The sequence below is a fragment of the Ischnura elegans genome, chromosome 1, assembly GCF_921293095.1.
Source record: "Ischnura elegans chromosome 1, ioIscEleg1.1, whole genome shotgun sequence".
NCBI lineage: Eukaryota > Metazoa > Arthropoda > Insecta > Odonata > Coenagrionidae > Ischnura > Ischnura elegans.
The window spans coordinates 156,196,232-156,213,684 of record NC_060246.1 but is presented as its reverse complement, the minus strand read 5'-3'; positions in this window follow the sequence as shown (position 1 = coordinate 156,213,684).

Below are 17,453 nucleotides of genomic sequence, written 5' to 3'. Positions count from 1 at the left end.
TTTCATAGATGATATTATTTCCTCGAAAAATAGGCAGCTAATTTTTATTAAAATTTGTCGCTATCTTAAGCACTATCGGCCGTATTCATAGATGTCCGCTAAAACACGCTAGTAGGGCGACTAACTTAGTCAGCTACTAAGACCTTTTAGTAGCCTACTAAGATATGGTATACATGGATTCTATTCATTGAGCTACTAAGAGCTACTAACTTAGTATGCTACTAGCCAGCTCCGCTGCCGATACTCGGTAGCGATTGGGGGTCAACCCGCTAGGCTACGCTTGACAACCTGCATCTAACTCCTCCGCGGCGCGGAAAATTCGTAAAACTTTCAAACAAAAGCATTTGGTTCAGCAAAATGCATTGAAATTTTTACTTCATAGTGGATAATTCGATGTGATATCGCATCGCAAACATATTTTTTGATTGCTGTACACAAAAATTATGCAATACCATTGGGAAAGAGTAGATTTATGAGTAATACCGAAGCATTTGCATGCTTTAGATGCAGTTATTGTTGTACAAACGGCCGTGTATTCATTGATCATTTAGATTGCATATTTTTGCACTTACGATATTTGTTTCCATTAGTGTATGCGTGATTAGTATGGAAAAACATAACTAGCAACGTCAATATTATACACATTTATATTCGGAAAGCAGAGATACACCTCAATATCGGAGTACAAACGAAAAGTTTTGCAGTGCAGAAATGAATCGTTAAGAAAATAGCGTTATGTTAAATGTGTGAATGATTAACATTTATTACGTTACAAACACATACGTGCGAGCAATTAGTAACATATGTTTGCAACTCCTCAAATGTTAGTCAAGAAAACAACAATCTGCTTCGCTACATTTAAATATTTCAAATATTGACAGCGAGCGGAAATATACGGCATACAGTTTACTAGAGGTGGTTAATGTAAAAACAATGCATAATTAACGTAACTTGTTTTACTTATTTATTGCTGACCATATCACAGATAGCACTACAACGCACACAACATTTCACTTCACATTTCACGAGCTGTATTTATGACACTTATAATTCGTACATTCCGAATCAACTGGTTCAATGAAAAACTTGACTCATTCTTAATTTAAAGCACTAAAACGTAACTCTAGTAGAGCATGATAATTAGTTTCCCAACCACTCTGCACGAACCAAAATGATTTGCACCCGTTGACGTTCAAAAGAATTCTTCACATCTCACTTCCCACTCATCACTAATGATTTAGAATCAGTTGATGTTATTTCACATTACCATTACGTATACAATGAAATATATAGGCTGAAACAAATTTCTTATCCAGAAATTGTAACATCAACAAACTTCTAATCTCACTCTCCACTATCACTCGTACCGTAACCAAAACAAAAAAAAAACAGCGCAACGAAATACACGAAATGTAAACACTGGCGAAAGCTCACGATGAAGTGACTAGAATAAGTAATAAAATCAAACACAACTTATAAGCGTATAAACGAATGAAAATTTATCAGCGTTTGCTGTATCTCTAAAGAACAACTGCTTCAAATATGAAATGTATCCTCTTCGCAACAGCTAGTAGATACCTTTGATCGAAATGATTAAACCGGTATGCAAGAAATAAATAATTTTGTCGAAGCTCATACACTCACAAATCACTTCACTTGTCGCTTCACTCTTTACTTCATCGTCTATATGCAATCAATTCACTTAGGGGCACATTGAATGCACAAATTGTGCTCACTTACACCAGAGGTACAAGTTCACTGCAAGTCGTAACTTCCTCGCAGCTACAAAAAACTTTCAATTCCTGTCAACAATTATACTACATACGTTACTTGAAGAATCGATTCTCGTATTCCATTTTGGCACAAATGCGTAAAAACTCTATAACAGTATACAAATAAAACCGGATTTCGATCATCCACAACGGTCCGCCATATTTAGTAGCTCCCTTAGACGAGGCCGGAGGGCGATTAAGAGCCAGCTACTAAGATAGTAGCATACTAAGCTTAGTAGACCTTACTAACGATTTATGAATACCATTGTGCTAGTATGCTACTACTTAGAACGCTACTTAGGCGTTAGTAGCTTATTAAGGAAACTATGAACACGGCCGTATGTTTTTTATAAGAGTATAACAACATTATCAAAGTATTTGCCCCGATTATCCAACAAAAAAATGGTGGACAAATCGGTTTTTTACAGATGGAAGTACAAGTTTACTTTAATGCTCACTTACTATGCGTACGATACGGATTGTTGGTGTTCCTAAATAAAGCTAATAAAATAGAGGGTCACGAATTGCATGTGTTTCGGCTAAGTTCTTCATTTGGAGTGCTTTCTGGACTTTTGGTAATGACGTGTTCCGGCAGGCGAATACGGTTAATTATTCTCACGGGTCAATCAACGTTTCCGTCTCCTCACCGCTCTCGATTTCTGCCGCATGTAGCAATAAGATTCTTTGCAGACGATATCTTTAAACTAACTTTACAAACGGGCATTTATGGCGTTTTGGAAAGATTAGGTGAAAGAATTCGACTCGTTCATGAGTCACGATCTTCTCGCAACTCATAATGGCCATCATTTTAAAACACAGGTTACCTACGTTAAGTAAAAAAGAGATATGAAATTATAGCATGCTTTAAGTCTATACCTTTACTTTGAAGCATTATAGATACGCTTCACAAACTGTAGTAATTGACCGAGTTACGTCTTCTTTGGTGTCATAATTTTTCTATTTTTTCATTCTTAAATAAACTTTATTAGCATTATTTAAATTTATTTCAAAAAATTAAGCTGCCTACGAAAATATGAGAAAATAATTTGTAAATGGCGTCACAAACACAGGACCAGTTACCAGGACCCCTTTCCCCCATGTGCGATTGGGTAAGAATTGGATTGACCCCCTCCACCCCTAGACGCCTCACGTAATTAGCGGATGACACTTTACACAGGGGAACAACTTTTAAGTCATTGTCTGTTGACTTATATTTTTGAGCTACTTTTTGTAAAATTGGCATGCTGGTTTCAAAACAATGGTTCGTTTTCTTCTACGTCGTCAAGTTTTATTCACTTCACTTCGTGTGATTGTGACCACTCTCTGCTGGATTGAGCGTCGACCAAATGAGGCATTACTGCACTCCACTTGGCTGACAAGCCTTATCAGATTGGCGCCGGGTGGCTGATGCCGTGGAAGAGCAGCGAAATATGTATAGTGGTCTAAGTAGGCAGGAGATACTGTAGTGACACTTGCTTCTAGAAGGGGGGAGTTTTTGTGTTGTGCGGCTTGCTTTTTTTTCAAATTAACGCGCATCTGTAAACCATACCTTTTAATATATTACCTACAAATTTCCTGTAGGGCATTATATAAAGGATGGCTCGCTGCAATCCGCACGCTTGATAAAAGGCTACGCCCCTTAGACACCCCAGGTCCGGCTTCGCCGTCTAATTTTGTGGGTGTTCGAAGAATTTTTATTCGAGTAGGCCAGGGGGTAGGGAAGTGGACCCTTGCATGCTCCACCACCGGCTTCGCCGGCAAACTCCTCGGAACAGATTCACCATTCCTCATACCACTGTCCACAAAGTCCACCCCCAAAGGTTCAGCTTCGCAAGCCAAGGTGGAAAGTGTAGCGCCAACCGCAGCCGACTTTGCCGGCACACTCTTCGTAACAGCTTCGCCGTTCCTCATCCCTCCGATCCCAAAATAGGGTAGTTTCCTTCATCAAAGAAAACAAAACGCATTGATTGCGATTCGTTACCCAACATTCATAATAAAATAGTTACACATTATTCATAATAAAAAAATTCTTTGGTTTTAGAAATCCCAGTTTGGACGAATGGCAATGGTCAATTTTAACCGTATTTGAGAAAGGCCAGATTGGCGCCTATGCAATGCCACTCCACATGACGTCACAGGGACCTGGTTTCTATACGAATTCACAGGAGTTTTATATCGTCAGCTCAGCTCAGGGAAACATCTTCTTAAAAGATCTTAATAATCACCTAATTAAACTGCCTAAGGTCGGAAAGTTTCCTTCGTTTGATAAGGTATTAATAATCCTTATTTAAGCCAAGCGCTACTCGCTAGCAGGGTACTCTGTTACCTGCTAGCAGGCTGCATTGCAGCGGCGCACACATCCTCGCCCCAAGTTCACATCACTTTGCGGCAGCGGGAACCAGAATGACGTCACGCGGTCTTTTCCCAGCATTCATAATTAGCCGTCGCGTTCTCGTGCGCTTGAAAATTTCCACTTTATATAATCGAAAAAATATCGAAATATAATCGAAAAATCTATATATCGTCATTTAAAAATCTAAAAGTGTGAATTCATACTCCAAGAGTAATAATCTTTCAATTTAGGCAATAAAAAATAATAGGAAACCACCCTATCACCGGGGCCGGGTTAGGGAAGTAAAACAAACACTCGGCTACGCCACGTGCGGCTTCGCCGGTACACTCCCCGGAACGGCTTAGTGGTTCCTTGAAGCTTTGTCCACAAAGTAGCCGGGGCAAGGGGGGAAGATTAGTCTACCTCCGATCCAAAAATTACCGGGGCCGGTAGGGGGGAGTAAATGGAACACTCGGCTACGCCACAGTCAGATTCGTCGGCACACTCTGTACCCCCTAAATCCCCGGAGCCGGCTTCGGTGGCCAAGGATAAACGGTGTAGACCACCGTGGCCGGCTTTGCTGAACAACGGGTCGGGTCGGTGTGGTGGTTTGTGCGTTAGCCTCCAACCCAGTGGGCTCGGGTTCAAATCCCGGCGGTGGCTGAGAATTTTCAGTGACTGTGCGATCCCTGCTCGAATATTGTGTGGAGAACATTTCAAGTGCAACACTTCATCCGTCCCCTCGGTGCCTTTCGTTAAGGACAGGCTAATGCCAACGGGTTTCTCTCCACCCTTCCTTCCATACCCTTCCCTCATGGCGCCAATGACCTCAGCTGTCGGTCGTCTCCTCTAAGTACGATACCATATGCCAAAAGAGCCTATTCAATTCACGTCAACAAATTGTGCATAACACGCCGCAGGAAGGCAAAACTATTGGACTTTGAGATTCACAGCCTAAATTCACGGTCATTGAACATATACAACCTGTGAATTTTTCCACAAAATTTTTATTTTTACGACGCGTTAAGGCGTCATTCTCGAGTAAAGAATTTCATACATTTTCGGTACTCGAGAATGACACCTTAGCGTCGAAAAGCGTCGAACTAATTAAAAAATCAGTGGAAATTTATTAAGGTTGTTTATCTTTATTCTGCATGAATATTCACCTCATGAAAACCACATCTATTCATTTCATCCTCAGCCCTAAAGCGCCCAGTATTGCATCCAAGCAACATATTTCAAGGGCCTGAAATTCATAGGGAATGCATGTTATTTAGACAGATTTAATCCTGCTTGAAAGCTGTATCCTCGGAGCTAATATTTATGCCACAAGATGATGATTGGTGAAAATATCGCTTTGGTAGGGGAGAATGAAATGAAGTATTCTGAACAGCTAAAAATTTTCGCTGATATCCTGGTACTTACAAAGAGTTTTCTCATTAACTATCGTATAACCATGTTTTATAATATATATTATTATTATATATATTATTATAATATATTTTTGAATTCAATTATCACAGAAAACACAAGCCCATTACATGGTTTCTAATAGCTATAAATTTGATTTGAAATTCTTCTTGCTTCAAAGCAACAACGGGTCTTCAAGGAACGATGGGTAAATCTGGTACATGTAGGCAATCTTGTTTGGCAATGTGGTGATTCTGTTGCCGTATTCTTAACACGTAGTTGTATATAAGAAACGTGAAGTACAGATGTCTGGAAAGAAGGAAAATATCGCAGACATCCTAGATGAACTCAATTATGACAACATATCTGAGTACAGAAACGACCCTATCGACATTACTTGAGATTTTGTATTGGAAGACGCTGCTTGCAAGAGTAGTTTAGTACTACCTTCACAGGTACCGTATGTGCCACATGACTACTTTTTGTACCGCTGGTCCAAAGAGATTTTCATCATTATTAGTGAGGAGTCATCCCTTTACAGTCGATCACAAAAACGACAGTGTGGCGCTCAACTCATCCCCAGAGGAAATGGAGTAGCACCTTAGTATTTTCCTATACTAATGGGAATAAATAAAATTTCACCTATTAGAATGCACTGGGCTAACGAAACTAAGTTTTTTTATAACAAATTCCTATTGTGGATGTTATGAGTTGCAATCGCTCTCTGTTTTGATGTGGTATTTACATTCCGCGAATAATAACCATCAAAAGTCCCTAGAATCGTCCTTAACATGACCAATTGTATAAATTGAGGCCAATTATGAATACTGTGTTTATCAGCACGATACAAACACCTCCAGAAGTGTGGGAATCAAATTCCATTGGCGAGAAAATTACTACTTTCAAGGGGTGAAGTAAAGGGAAAAAATATATCAAAGGCAAGCCTCTCAAGTAGGGTTTAACATTTTTTATGAGAGGTGGGCAGTCGGAACTCCAGTATGACATTGAAATATATACTGTGAAGGAAACCTACGAAGACATACTTTTCGGGCGACATTGAAATGGTTCTCACTAGTAGCCGTAGTATCAAAATTTCAAATCATATTTTGCTGATTGGTTTTCTTCCCTTAAAGTAACAACAGATCTAAAGAACAGAGGAGCATTTTACTTGAACAAAATTCACTGTAGTAAGATTTGCAAATGTTCTCTGTCCCCAGAAGCTATCCTCAAGTCATTTGGGAAAGGAAGTTCAGACTGGTGAATTCAAAATACTAGTAACGTTGCCTTAGTTGGATGGTTGATAGAAAATCTATGAATTTCATCATAACTATCTGTGAATATGAAAGTTATTGAGATAAGAAAGAATGAAATTTACGTGAAATACTCATTTACAGATGATTATTCTGAAAAAGTTCCTCATATCGGCCCAGTTTTGCTCTGGAACAACATGTTGTCAAATTGTTACCAACATATGTTACAAAACAAATGTTAGGGAAATCTGTAAAAAATGCATTAACGTATTCCATTTATTATATTTAAGCAACCTAACTACAAAAAAGAGTATAAAATTCACGGCATAACATCTTGGGTTCTAAAGGGTTAATTCACGTTTTTGGCTGTGAAACTTACTCGAAAGCGGTGTGATGCTTTGTTTTCACGTGATTTCCTTTGGTGGATTGATCCAAAATTAGGCTAAAAAAGTTTATCGAAGTCGTACCTAATGCCTCCATGTGCGAGTGTTCGCGCGAGTAGGAAAATTAAACCGCCTATGAGCCACCGACACATCGCTTTCTGTAGACTTTTCGTCCATATAGCTTTAAAGACCGTTTTATACGGGGAACTTCGCACTATCTGACGAGTGTACGAAGGTGCAGTCAAGATTGCGCCATGTTAAGTGTATTGCCAGAGCACATGCGAAAATTCATGGATGTGAGATGGCAAAATAGCCCCTGTTCTAATTTCGTTCGTGCATTCGCATAATTGCACGCCATAATGAGAAATTAATGCATTTATAACCTGCGCAATTTCGTCTCCCGTGTAAAACGGCCTTTAAAGGTGTGGATAAGGCATCTCCTCAATGAATTATGAAAGGAAATGCATTTGAGTGCTTTGATTTTTTTCACCAATGTTCACATATTTTAATATTTTGTTACTTCTTGCGTATTTTTAAATTAGCAAATCGTATTATTTCCGACACAACGGAAAATATTGATGATTTTCGGATTCGGCACTGAAAAATATTTCTGAAATGATATAAAAAAGAGAAGCATAACCATTGCAGGCTCTGTTTTTCTTAGTCCTGGAGAAAGTGAGGTTTTGCGACCTCAGAAAAAATGATTATTTTCAAACGGCGTTGAATTTGAACGGTTTGCCTTGGGCAAGACATTTCATGTACTGTGATTTTAGATTAGGAAATTAATTTTAATGCCGTTATTCTTATTTAAACTACCCATGCAAAAAATCTGTGCTGTAACTGCACTAAATCTGCACTGTAGCTGGACTAAACTCTGTGTTTAGCACCAGGGGCGCAACTAGGAATTAAGGCTGGGGGGTTTTAGGCACAACTAATACTGAGGTGTTTGGTGGTGAGGAGTACCCGCCAGGGTAAGCGTGAGGTGCGGGGGCACTCCTTTAGAAAATATTTCGAGATAAATGGTTCAAAATGGTGAGTTTTACGGCTTTTGCGGGATATATTATTAACGTTAACACTATTCTGTGAGTAATATTAATCCAATCAAGTAAAATGGATTAAACTTTAAATGACTTCTGAGCTCTGAGGGGGGGGTTTATCCCCCAAAACACCCCCCTCGCTGTGCCACTGTTTAGCACAGTCACAGTATACCTTTCTGTGCTAGACTGTACTATGGCAGCTTCCAAGAAGAACTGTACTGTAACAGTGCTGAATCACTGTGCTGGAACTGTACTTTGACTCAAACTGCACTGTGACTGGGCTGTGTAACATGACTGGAACTGCACTAAGGCTCAAACTGCACTGTAAAAGGGCTGGATAATATGACTGTAACTATATTGTGACAAACTGCTCTGTTTCTGGGCTTGGTTACATGACTGGATCTGCACTAAGGCTCAAAGTGCACTGTGACAGGGCTGGATAACATAATTGGAAGTGTACTATAGCTCAAACTGGACTGCGATAGGGCTGGATGGTTACTTTCACCAGTTATTGACGTGAGAAAATATTTACCATATTATTTCATAATACGATCAATAATCCTTTCCATGAGAAAATGAATGCATAAAATATTTAAAAATTCTATGTTGACATTACTGCGGCAATGCTTTCTGACCACAACTTTACGGACCAAGAAGTCAACCTCCTTAGCAAGGGTTACAAATACTCACTTTCCCAACCCATCAGCAAGAAGGCTGCTTGTAATTTCTTGGTTGATTGTGAAGTAGCCCTTCGTAATGAACCTCCCGGCAAAAAGCACCAAATCGCTGAACATATTTCTAAAAACCTCACTAGAATCCCAAATTCTTTGCGTGCCTCTTCCTCCCACTTGTTAAAATCTATTAAGTCGGCCGCCACAAACCACGATCTCATCTTCACCAAAGCTGACAAAGGTTCTAGTATCGTTATCCTCAACAAAAGTGATTACCTAACGAAGTGCTATGACTTTATCTCGACCAATGACTTCGATCTGCTAAACAAAGACCCCACCCCCATTTTTCAAGATAAACTTAAATCCACAGTGAACAGTTGCACCTCCTTACTCTCACCTCGAGAAAGGAGACATCTTATTAAAATGAATCCATTGCCACCGAAAATGTACGGCTTACCCAAAACGCACAAGTGTAACGTCCCCATACGCCCTTTGGTTTCCCATTTTTCTGCTCCCTCCCACCTCCTTTCTTCTAAGCTAAATACACTCATTCGGACCCTCTCGGGGTTCAAGCCTACGCACAGCATTGAAAATTCCTCTGAGCTAGCAAAACGTCTTTCAACAATAACCCCCCCACCAAATGGAAAACTGGTATCATTTGATGTTTCCAACCTTTTTACCTCCGCACCTGCCAAAGAAGCCATAGATATAACTCTAGATTGGCTCAGAAAATCATCCGTCAATGACGACCTAGTGAGTGACTTCAAAAAACTATTATCAGTGTGCATGGACCAAAACTATTTTCAATTCAATCACCAGTTTTATAGACAAAACCACGGCCTCTCTTTGGGCTCTCCTCTCTCGCCTATCCTGGCTGATATCTTTATGGATAACCTGGAAAGTAAACTGTTCAGCTCTCATCACCCTCTTTTAAAAAACTTGTGCTACTACTTTAGATATGTGGATGACATTACTTGCTTATGGACCGGTAGCAAGAGACAACTGGCCTCCTTCCTTGGGCTACTCAATTCCCTCCACCGATCCATCAATTTTACCACTGAACTCGGAGGTGACTCAATCCACTTCCTAGATCTTACGATTTCCCTCAAAGGAGGCAAACATGACTTCGCAATCTACCGGAAAAGTACCTTTACGGATGTACTTATCCCCGCAGACTCAAACCATCCTTACTCCCACAAGATTGCAGGCATTAACTCTATGCTAAACAGACTCCTTTGTATCCCAATGACTGCTTCAAGATTCAACCAGGAACTTGATGTTATTAAATCGATATGTTCTAATAACGGCTACCATGATGACCTCATCCGTAAATTACTTGCCAAAGTAACCCGAATAAGAGTATCGCCCACCCTAACCAGTTTGCTGCCGGTCCCCAAAACAGAACCCAAATGGTGGTGCAAATTACCTTTCCTTGGCCCCCTGTCTTGCAGTGTTCACAACCTCATACCCAAAGACAAATACAGAGTGTGTTTCTACTCCCCGACCTCACTTGGTAAAGTGATTTTTAACTCCAAGGACAAAGTGAATCCTGAAGACAAAAGTGGTGTCTATGCCCTGACATGCGACGAGTGCAACGGTGTGTACGTTGGTCAAACGGGCCGCAAGTTTAAAACTCGTGTTGATGAACACAAAAGAAGTGCTCGTTTGAAAGACTAAATTTCACATTTTTCTAAACACCTGTCCGAATCCGGCTACAACAGTGATTTTAATATTAAAATTTTACATGTACATGACAAAAGTGTAAAACTGGATATTTTAGAAATTTTAGAAATCACCAAATGCACTCTTGCACGTAACATCGAAATTTTTAATGATATGACTGTATTCAAATGTTCTAACTTTTTATCTACTGTTTTAAAATCTGACTTCTTCCTTGACAATCCTTCCTCCTCCCCTTCTCATTAACCTCGTTACCACCTGACTTTTATCTGCCTGCCCCCACCCCACCTCCCCAAGCTCTTATACTTTTTGTTTTGAACCTCCAATCCAACCAACAATGCCCAACCAACAATGCTCAATGCTCCTCCTCATTTAGTTCCCCCTCCCTCCTCCTTCCCTCACACTATTGTTGGATAAATAAGGCTGGATGTTGTATGCTATTCTCAGTTAGTCTTGATAATGACGGTGTAAACGTCGAAACTAGTAGACTCCAAAAATATAAGGTTGTGGAATAGTACTGTGTTTTTAGTTCACCATGGATATTGTCGATTTTGCTGAAATCCATGTGGTTCGCGATGAATCAACTCTCCACAATAGATTCCAATGAATTGCAATCTACTCCTTGCGAAGCACAAGAGAGTTTAAAAAAGGAATCTTTATTTTTACTCTTTTAAGAGCACGGCAAAAACTGAAGATCTTCGGTATTCTATTACAATTGACCTTAAATTGGGTGAATACCATATGCTGAATATTTTTTATCACGATGGTGTGCAGTTTGTGTGCAAAACTCTGTTTATAGCAATGACAAACTAATGAGTTTGACATTGCTATAAACAGATTTTTAATAAAAAAATTCGGAAATTGTATTTTTCTTACCATTTTCGGAATGTTGCGTAACAAAATTTCGAAAACAGACTTCAGAGTCATATTAAGTGGAAGAAATTGAACCTATCCGAGACCTTTCCAGCAAAATATTCGTTTTTACTGTTCAATGAGTGTCATAAAAATTTACTTTTTGGGCTAAACATGAATTTTGGAAATGTTTTCCACTTTTTCAAGGTTTTAGTGGAATATATTATTGTTTCCTGACTTCAGAAACTTTGAGCCAAGTGCTTTAATTGACCACAAGTTTGCCCTGTTTCCAAATGTTCTGGACAAAGGCAAAGGCAATTGCAAGCGAAGAGCATTCGGCAACAGTGAAAACTCGCGGACAATCACAGCGCTCAGCTCTAAGTTTCTGTTGTTAAAAAATGGTGCAATTTCAACCTAAAAATCATTAATCATTTCGCTTTTTACTGGCTTCAGCTATGCAGGGTTAAAGTTTTGTGAAATAATTCTTTTCCACCCTGAAAAACCCAATGTCAAAAATTTGTCCCATTATCATTTAGTTGACATACTTTTTTTTATCATTTTTGATTCCAATTTTTAAATGGCAGATTTGTGGAGCTTAATTTATTGCTACACATTAATTTTTGAAATCATTTTTCAGCTACAATGACCTCCTCCGAATGGTCCTGGAGAATAACATGACGGTTCTGTATGCTGGATTCTCCCTCAGCATTGGCTATGTTATTGTCATGCTTGGAAGATGCAACATGATTGCTCAACGTGTAAGTTTGTTATACATGCTGTTTTGTGCCAATTTGGAAAAATTACTCATGCTGGCCTTTTAAATTACCCTCCGCAAATATTGATTCTTAAAAAAATCTCTTTCCACCTTAGATGTATCTCTCATTGCTTGGAGTATCAGTCGTCGGGCAGTCACTCTTTGCATCCTACGGGCTTTCCTTCTACCTTGATTTATTTTATGGACCAATTCATCATACTTTACCTTTTCTTCTTCTTTTCATTGGCGTGGGCGATATGTTTGTGATTGTACAGGTGAGTAACAATAAACTCTCAGAGTTGTGAGGTTAAATATTTTGGCATAATTTTTCCTGAAATTCTGCTTTTCATCAGTGGGTATCCTGATATTAGATAATGCAGTGGAGCTTTTATAATCCGTCCTGATGGAGAGTTAAGTCCAACCACTAAAACAAATGAGGCAAATATTCCATTCATAAACATTTTCTTATGGAAGTGAAAAATAGATAATTCAACAGATGCTAATTAAATGATGGATAATTGATACTATTTTATGTAGACTAATCATTTGAACAGTGATATCGGTGGAAGCTTGGATAAATAGGTTCTAAAAAGGCTTGTAAGCTATGTGCACTACTATGAATGTAAAAGTAAATAAGTGATGAAATATGCCATTAGAATATTCTAAAACCTTATTTTTTAATAATTTTAAACTCCCTCCGTAACATCAATTTGCCAAATATATTTACGCAACTACGTTCTATGAATGGATTAAATGTGCCTTTTTTGTGAAATGTTCTAGGCATTGGACAACTTGTCTGTTGCGGAGAAGAGGCTGGATGTTCCAGAAAAGGTTGGATGTGCTTTAACTCGAGCTGGAGCTTCAATCACAGTCAGATCTATTGCTGACATCACTGCGTTTGCTGTTGGAACAACTACCGTAAGTCATGCACATTGTGCATTGCGGGCGACTCCCGTATAAGTTATCACCGTGGCTAGTCCCGGTATACATTAAACTAGTCAAGAGCGAACACTTCTATGTGTTCTATGTCCGGGCCTGCTCTTCGGCTGTGGCGCTGTGCGCACGATTTGGACTGCTTATGGCATCATATGCTCAGCTGTCCAGCATCACATTGTCCGGTAGTGTCCAGAAATATCCACAGGGAAGAATGATGTCTCGGTATCTTAACTGGCTAAAGCACTCGACCGGACATAGAACACCGGGTTATAATCCCTGTCAAGGCGGATGACATTTTTTCTCTGTGGATCTTTCACACGATTGTACATTACGGGTGACTCCTGTATATGTTATTACCATGGCTAGTCCCGCTATACTTTAAACTATTTTAACATCAGGCCTTTTTGGCCTTACTTTCCGGACTTTCACTGCCTGAGACCTTCATAAAGTAACGATCAAGAGAGGTCTGTTTCTGCCTCCTTTTTAAAATGCTACGAAAAAATGTGAGACACCTATCATCAAATAAGGCACTCGCTCTCCCAGCAGACAATTTCTCTGAATGTCTTTTCCACAAAATCAGAGATTTCCTGCCACTTGCTGAGGATATCACTTATCACACGTGAAGTAAGTTCCTCCTCCGGCTCGACCTCCTCCTCACTGCTGAGTTCCATCTCCACCCCCGAGTGGGAAATATTGTGTAACTCCTTCAGCTCCTCCGTGAGTTCTTCAGCATACTCCTCAATGAGATGTGAAACATCTGCCTCGTCTACCTCTAGGCCCATAATGCGACCAATGGATACGATCTCCTCCTCATCAGGTACGAATCCCTCAAATCCCTCTCTCTTTAAAAAAAACATCTGGGCATAATTTTCAACAAGCTGAGTTCAATATTCTTTTGGTAACACCTTGCCAGGCAATATCTATAAGCTGAAGACATATCACCATGTTGTAATGATTCTTCCAAAACTCCCTCAATGTTCAGTTCGTATTTTCAGTAACTTTGAAACAACGCTTGAAAAGATGCTTCGTGAAAAGTTTCTTAAAATTGGAGATAAATTGTTGATCCATGGACTGAAGGGTAGACGTTGTATTGGGTGGCAGATAGGCAATTTTAATAACTTTAAATTCATCTAAAAGGTAATCCTCAAGGTCAGGAGGGTGAGTGGGAGCATTTACATACGTAGGCGGTAGACCATAATGGATTAAATACTTTTTCATTGAATGCTCAAAATTCATGTTCATCCACTCAATAAAAAACTGACGGGCCACCCATACTTTACTGTTTGCACGAGAAAGAACTTGTAATATTTCTTTCATAAGCTTATAAGCTTAGAAATCCCTTTCCCAGGCGAAACGGACGCAATGAGGAAGTGTTGCGGAAGCGTCGGACGAAGTGTTCTGGAAGTAGCGGGGAAGTGTTGCGGAAGATTTGAGGAGGCGTCGCAGATGTGTCCGGGAAGCAGATTATGGCTCACTTGGAACGCCTCCGGAAGCGTATCGGAAGCGTTCAGGAAGTGTCCATCCGACACCTGACACTGCCATATTGCAGAAAAAGATTTCCACATAGAAAAATAAAACTTTAATTTTAAAACCATGGAAATACTAATGAACAGCAGGTGGATTCGGTAACCACCTGTCTACCGCGCTTACGTAGTTATAAGGTAATTCTAAGGCATAATAGCAGCTGCAACCCTCGCTGGCGGCGGTGGGACTCAGAAAAAACAAAGGCGGCACGTCCATCCTCTTCACTTCCATAAAATGCACTGTATAAAGCCGTAGCTGTTTTAAGTGTTGTAGCAATTTAAATGTTATCACTACCGTTAATAACATTTAAATTGCTACAACAGCACTCAACCGCTACTTCCACTCCCGCAATACTTCATCGACGCTCACGTTTCTCTGGGATTGTTTGTGAATTCTCTCAAATGCAACTTCAACTGTTATATACCATTCCCATCATACTTTATTTATTACAAATTAGCAATCCTTTGAGGAAGTCCTATCACCAAAATAGCGAAGCCGAAGTATCGAGAGACGGGGAGTGTCCAGGAAGCGTCCGGGAAGCGTTTTAACGCGGGAGTGGAGAGGAATCGTCAGCGACGCCGAAGTGTTGATAGACGGGGAGTGTTCAGGAAGCGTCCGGGAAGTGTTTTAACCACGAAGTGGCGAGGAAGCGTTCGGCAAACGAAGGGTCGAAAGTCAGGTAGTATTGAGTAAGTGTTCGGGAAGCTGCTGGAAAGCGTCCACATACCGTTTGACGCTTCCTGAACACTCCCGCAACACTTCCCGGACACTTCCCCAAACGCTTCCGTTTCGGTTGGGTTGGTTTTCCGAGTGGTAGACTGGTAGCGGTTTTATTTTGATGTCCCCAACAGCATTAGCACAAAGGGCAAGCGTTAGCCTATCTTTCGCGGCCTTGTGGCCAGGTGGACTCTTTTCTTCAGCCGTGATAAACGTAGGCCTAGGCAATTTTTTTTTCAAAATAACCTTGTTTCGTCAAAATTGAACACTTATTGCGGTAGGTATCCTCCTTCACTCATGAGCTTTTCAAAAGCCTTAATGAATTTTTCAGCCACCTTGATATCTGCCCTGGATGCTTCTTAATAACGAATAACTGAATGAATGCCACTTAGTTTCTTGAAATTGACAAACCAGCCACGATTAGCTTTGTACCCCTCACCGCCTTGTGATTATTCTCACAAATAATCGCTTCAGAAACAGAGTCACCTGCCAAGTTCTTTTCCTTAATCTAAAAAAGAAGTAGCTACTCCATCTCATCATGTATATTAGTTCGTAGCTTTGAAATAATGGTGACGCCTTTGGAAGGTTTCAGCTTCTTTATTGCTACCCTCTGCTTGATAATCGTGGATATTGTGGAAGGATAGTGGCCATACTCATTTGCAAAGTCGATGATACGAACATGCTTTGCAATAATTTGATGCTTCGCTTCCATTGAGATCATTTTCTTAGGGATTGTCTTTTACTTTGGGACCTATGGCTAAAATATCAAAATATGCAGAGTACATGCTCTATTGTAAATTTGTTATAAGTCTTACAGAAATTTTTATAAAATTCTACAAGAATTATGTGTCACTTATAGAATTCTATGTCTTACAGAATTCTTATAGGATGCTATAAGTCCTACAGAAATTATTATAGGATTCTATTGGTATTACACAAATTCTTATGAGAACTCTGCATTTCTTTTAGAATTCTATAATAATGCTGCGCGGGTAACCTACCTTCGAGGTTTTTATCCGACATACGTTTAGATTACCATAACTTATGTTGGCATTTGATAATTATTTAAGGAATTCTATAAAAGATTATTTTTGGAAATTTGTATAACTCTTTGTTAAGTAATGTTCTCCTAATTTTTTTGGCGTTTTCAGCGTGGTATTTGACATTAACGGTTCCAAGAAGTGGAGGCGTTTTTTTATGCAACTTTTTTGCATATATATATCCCTGAGAGCACACAAAAAATTGTTAACTTAAAATGGGGAACATGCACAATTTTTTTACAGTACTGGAATAAGAAGGCCTCTACCTTTAATGTACTCTCCGAAAATTTCACGTGTGAATAATGCTTTTTGAACCTTTTAATGCTAATAAAAAATTGATCTTCATCAGCTGCATGAAAAAACGATGTCATCGGAGCGTGACGTCACGGCACGATATACACTAATGACAGACTGAGGAAGTGGATAGAAAATCGATCTACGAGAGCTCAAATGTGAATTTGGCGAAAATAATTGCTGTTTAACGACAAAATGCAGACTGCGAATATTTTGGGTTGCCAATGCGTTGTTGAAACAAATACAGTGGATTGTTTGGAGAGATTTGGAAAGATTAAATGAAAATAAGTTGGTTGCAGATTCTGATCTGCGAAGGACACCTACATCGTTTGTTTAGGGGAATAAGTGTATTGCAGCAAGGCTATTCAATAGGCATACGTGTGAAAACCAAATATATCGTATTTAGTGCCCCATCCCTCAAGAACCTTTATTTTCTCACCGGAAAAGGTTTTTGCTGGTGCTCCAAAGGACAAAAATAAGAGAAGAAAGTGGTTGATGACCTACGGAATGGAGTTAAATACTTTTTTTACATTGTCAATGGGATATTTCTCAACATAAGTGCACTCTTGAATTAGGGTTACCGTAGGGTTTTATCAAATCGCCAGTATTTCTCGGATGCCCACCAAATTTAAGATGTCTCGCTCATTTCACCTTGTAAATAACCCTGGAAATTGTACCTAATAGTCCACCGATTGTTGGATTATAAACATAAAGGAAGGTGGCTATTCGTGAGAAAAAATACTGTTTACGATTAAACCACGGGGAGGAGGAGTATACAAGTCATCTTTGGTAAGGTAAACT